The sequence below is a fragment of the Mycetomoellerius zeteki genome, unplaced genomic scaffold (assembly GCF_001594055.1).
Source record: "Mycetomoellerius zeteki isolate Tzet28-1 unplaced genomic scaffold, Tzet1.0 scaffold913, whole genome shotgun sequence".
NCBI lineage: Eukaryota > Metazoa > Arthropoda > Insecta > Hymenoptera > Formicidae > Mycetomoellerius > Mycetomoellerius zeteki.
The window spans coordinates 60697-66331 of NW_017257951.1; positions in this window are offsets into that span (position 1 = coordinate 60697).

The following is a 5635-nucleotide window of genomic DNA, read 5'->3' on the forward strand; positions in this document are numbered from 1 at the left end:
AGTGTGCAGGAACCATAAGCTGGTTCTACATTAGTCGCGTCACAGCGTCGTAAGCGTGTTGCAAGCATTGCGGTCCAATCAGAGTTGACTCATTCCAAGCAATTTCATAATACATCCTGGAATATCAAAATACTAGAGAGACTATCGTGTCTAACGGAATTTCCGTGACCGTAGCACCTGTATCTATATTTCGGTCAAATACATGATATTTTAATATTTAATTAAAAATGTCTGGATGACTCACAAATGTTTTTAATGGTACTTCATAACTCTTCATACGAAATACAAACGATTCCATGTATAAACTTTGTTGAATTCAGATCCGGTTAATTATTTCGGTCAAGTACGTGGTCCAAAAAAGAATGATTAATTGTAATTAATACAATGACTCACAAACCTTTTTATTTGCACTTCAAAACTCTTCATACGAAATACAAACGATTTAAAATAATAATTTTTACAACCGGAGGTTTTGTCCGGTCAAGTACATACGAATTCTGAAGGTACCTTTTCATGCTGATGCTCGACGCTCATTTTCGGCGTCAATATAAATCACGTGATACAAATTGACGAATATCAAGCGTTAATTTTGATCACATGACCTATTTTGACGCTGAAAATGAGCGTCGAGCAGTCAGCATGAAAAGGTACCTTAATGTAATTATTTCTAATTGAGAATTTGCATTATTATTAATCAGAGATCTAAGGCCTGTTCTTTTTGATTGAACTTTTGCACCAGTCACCGACGAGATATTATTAAAGATCGACATCCTTATGGGAGTTCGCGTCCTTGTTAATATTGAAGTGATTAAGAGTAAAAAAACTGATAATATTGTACTAATTTTATGATTTATTAGTTTAGTAGACGTGTTTATCGGTATACGTGCATTTAAAACTCAATAATACTCGATTTTTCTTTAAAATTGTAATTTTAGTGTTATCATCAAAGATCGATTATCAACAGAGATAATAACTGCAGAGAAAAAAATTGTAATTTTTCGGCAATATATAGGATATTATAGCTTTACAAATATGCATATTTATTTATAGAGCATTTATGTAATAAAATATCATGAATTTAATAATGTATTAGTCAAATATTTATGTTAATAATAGCAAATTTATATCAATTGTCGATAATGTCAGCGTTTTTCGATTACCTCCGGGCCCTTGGGGCCCTTTTTATACCGCCGAAAATTTGTCCAGGGTTGATGGTCTTTAATAGTATCTCGTCGGTGCACCAGTTCATTTTTTTTTCTTTTTCTCTTCAGGAGGAAAGAAGAGGAAGAAAGATGAACTGGTGCAAAAGTTCAGCCAAAAAGAACAGGCCTCTATAAAGATTCTAATCTGTACCTAATCGACGTACCGTTCCATATTGTGATCTGACTTCGAAACTTCGACGAGAATTTCACAAAGGCGATCGAATCTTTATTGTATTTCATTCTACTTTTATTTGAATCTTCTTCGTCATTTTGAAAATGATGTCTTATGAAAATTAACCGTTTTAGATGATCGCGAAAAGGCGAGATTTCTTGGAAGGCACGGATTGTTAAATTCGAAGATGCGATCGCTTCACCACGAGAGATTCTCCTGGGAGAATATTCGTGAGGATTGGACGTTATATTATTTCGCGATCAAATCGACGAGACTGCGGAATGTTGGAGCAGTCGACAGCCAGTCGACAGCTATTTGTCCCAATACGGCGTTTAACTCGATCGACATCGAGTAATACCGCCAATTTGGTTCCTTTGAGTTAATCCGATGGTCGTGTAAATCCCCGGCGAGCAACCCCTGTCACTCGAGTCGGTCCCGTTAATTTGCGGAGAACACACGAAAATTACCAATACTGCTCTTGCAAACAGAAGACGAGAAGTCTTTAGTGTCGTGGATCAAGGCTCTTCGATCTGAATGATAAATTAGGAGTCGTTGAAATTATTCAAGCCCCGAATGAATTCACAAGCTAGGATTTATCCAGGACATCGGCAAATTTCAGAAAATGTTTAGTCTAATTAATCAGCAAAATGATGTATGTTGAAAAGTGTTTCGTTACAAAAATAATAGCATTTTAATTGATTATTATATCATACTTTTAGTTTCGTGAAGATAGTATTATGATGATTATTATCCCAAGCAGAACAAGTCATTATAATAGGGGAAGGTCACCGATATCGACATACCACTTTGTTTTTAGATAATATTTCTTAAATAAAAAGTAAAAATACAACTTCAAAAACATAAATACAAACTAAAAAGTGTTTTCTATCAGATAATATAAGCAGTTTTTATAATACTGTTTGCAATTTTGCAATAGTTAAGTTCTTCGTAAGTTATGTAAAAATGAACGTCTGACAAAATGGGCTCCAAAACTGACATAGTAGGCAATAATGCCAACATTCCTATTCTATAAATAAAGATATATCCTATTCTGTAAAGAAAACTAATTTATGAAACTATATGAACATTTAAAATGACATAATACTATCGATAATACAGTCACTATTATTTTAATTACACAATTTGTAAAAGAACACCGTAATAATTTTCTTTTTGGATTCATAGACTTTGTTTTTAGCTGATTTGGTATAGAAATAAGCCACAAATATATGAATTATGAGTTTGTTAGCTACTTCTTTAATTAGCTGAACAGATCACGTTTTTATTAGTAAGGTGCAAAGGTTAGTTTTAAGAAATAAGAGGATGTCGCTTTAGGAGACCTATGTCAGTATCGGTGACTTTCCTCTATCAAAATCATGTCAAAATGACTCCAAAATAATCATTAAAATTTAAAAAAGTCATTTTTCAATAATTTCTAATTCATTTTAATGTCATTTTAACGTTATCGTGACTTATTGTTCTGCTTGGGTTAGGTTGGGTATTACTATACGTATTAGTTTTCGATTTTTTACCTTCTGTCACTTTTTATCACCGACGCCTTCAACGATCCACTCAGAGGGATTGAGTAAGATTGATTCCAAATTAATCAAAAAGAGCCTTTGTTATAAAATCGTGATCCACTATTTTTCAGAGGATTCCGCGCGCAATCGAGGCGGAATCGAGTCTTCACGCGTAATCACGCATTATCGCACGCATGTTTACATTTACGGGCGCGTGCACGTTTGCGCTTTCGCGCGCGCACATAAAGGACCACCAACGCACGCGGAAATCCGGATTTGCTTGCACATAGGCAGCTCGCTCACACACGCATGCGAGAGGTGCATCGGGGGGATTTCGTACAGCTAGTGCCAGATTGATTTGGTTTACCTAAACCGCTATCCCATCCTCCCCCCGCTGGAAATCAGAGAGAGAGAGAGAGAGAGAGAGAGAGAGAGGGGGGGAGGGAAGGGTGCCGGTGGATACCGCCCTGGATTTTCCGCCGGCAAGTCGCGGCGAGGAAGGGTGTTTACTCAAGACACGACAATTCATTACGTAATTGAATTGAATGAGCCCTCTCCTTTGCTCCGCATCGCTCACCCCCTTCCGAAGCGTTTGGCTCGAACGTGTACGCGTGCGAATGCTCAAGCACGCGTGTGCGTGCATGGTCTATGCGAGCCGAGGGGTGGACCGAGATTCAAAGGTGGATTAAAGGTTGGAAGGGGCCCCGGAAACTGACGTAAGTCGGTAAGTCTTTTGGAAAGGTGAGATTTTCAAAGCTGAAGATGTGCTTTCAATTTCCATCGAATAGCAAGATTATTGATACAGCAGAAACTGTATAGAAAAGCTCTTTGGAATCCATTAAATGAATAAATAATTAATTTTTAAGTCATTGTTTAGCAACAAGCAATAAAACAGTCCCAAGAAATACATTAAGTAGATTAAAAATATCAGTGATATTCAAATTATAAATATATTTTCGAGTTTTTACTTATATCCATAATAAAAGTTGACTGATCTCGTAGATAATACATTTAATTTAATGTTAATCGTGATCAAATACATGAGATGTAAATTAAAAAGGCTACAATAATTTAATTTTTTTTTTAGAAATCCCGTTCATTGTACTTTGCTTCGAAATGTAATCGCCTCGGATGATGCCGCGCGAGATTTCGCTACGTCCCTGGTGAGACATTGTAACCCCCGTGCGTCTACGCTCCTCTTCTCCGAGGCCGGGGAGATCCGAAGGCCTGGGACCGACCGGAGGGGCTGGTAGCGAGAGCGACCGAATTAAACGATTAGTTAAACTGATTTCGAGTTAGGCGAATGAATAAGTAATCGGATTTCTCGTTAAGGTAATCGCATTGCGCTCTGATTGGCTCCGTCTGCCTGCGTTATAGGCCGCACTCCCGGCATTTTGCCCCTCTCCTCGTCCGTCCACCCTCGTCCACGTCGTTGTACCGTTCTCTCTCCCTCCCCTCTTTCTCTCTGCTGAAAGAGCGAAGAGAGGGTGTCCTCTCATTTGCACGGGGGTGTCCTCGCGCGTTCCCATTGTCACCGTCTCATCTCCCAGAAATTGAGAAGCGCGAATATTTCGAGTAATGTACACACTCGACTTTTACACCTATATTCCCATTATCTCATTGTTTATCGCTATTAATATAATCGTTTAATTAGCATAATCGATATATAAAATGCTTTGAAATTTCGATAATTTAAAAAAGCATTCTTTGAGAAATTTGATACTGTTTATTGAAGCATCTTCTCTAGTCCTACTAATCCTACTAATTTTGTTCTATTTCACTTGATTTTTCTTTGATTTCAAATATCAATCGAAGATTCATTCTCTTCTCCTTGATCATAGATTAAGACCGTGATATCTCCATAAAAAAGTTAAAGAGGTTCTCGCGTTTGATGAAATATAAGACAGGTCTATAATATACATGTAACACAAAAGTTAATAATGTCTATATCTAGAAAAAAATTTATTGACTTTTACCGTATATCATTTTGAAGATATTTAATTCTAAATTTATAGAATTTTACATTACAAGTTGAAGATATAAATTTGTTCTGCAGTTATTCTCTTTAAATCGAGAAAATTGCGTATAAGACAGCAATTTAAAAATCGTTATTATAAAGTAAACACTTAAGTTTGTTCTCGTAAAGTTTCATTTAAACTGACCATACAGTTTACAAGAAATTTATATTCTTCAATGAAAAAAGCTAGAATATATGTCAAATGGACGATGCGTATACATCAAATGAGCATCTTATAACTTTTATTTTGTCATTTCGAAAATATTTAGTAACATATAAAATTAACGATAATTATGTATAATGGCATAAGATATTTGTTAGTAATTTTTTTATTCCATTATTTTAATTGTTTTACATATTATTATGAAACTATCTATTAACTAGGAAATAGCGCGAGAACCTGCTTAAGAATGGAAAATTGATAATATGTTTCAAGTTCTAAATTTCCTTCGTATATCTACTCGCACTTCTCGAGCAGACTTCATTCTCCCTTTCCATTCGTCCATATCTCGTAAAACGGACTGACAAGGCGAAGTCTGCTAGTATAGCCCGAGCAATTACATTCCCCGAACGCAATCGCATTTAAATATTGCCGAGTTTGGCGGCGACAAACACGGGGTACATGTCCCAGGGTCGCATTCACCTGGCGCGAGGAGAGATTTGCGGCGTACCGATGTTGCTCGCGAGAGAGAACAACTTCGTAGATTTAATGTTGCTCTAAACG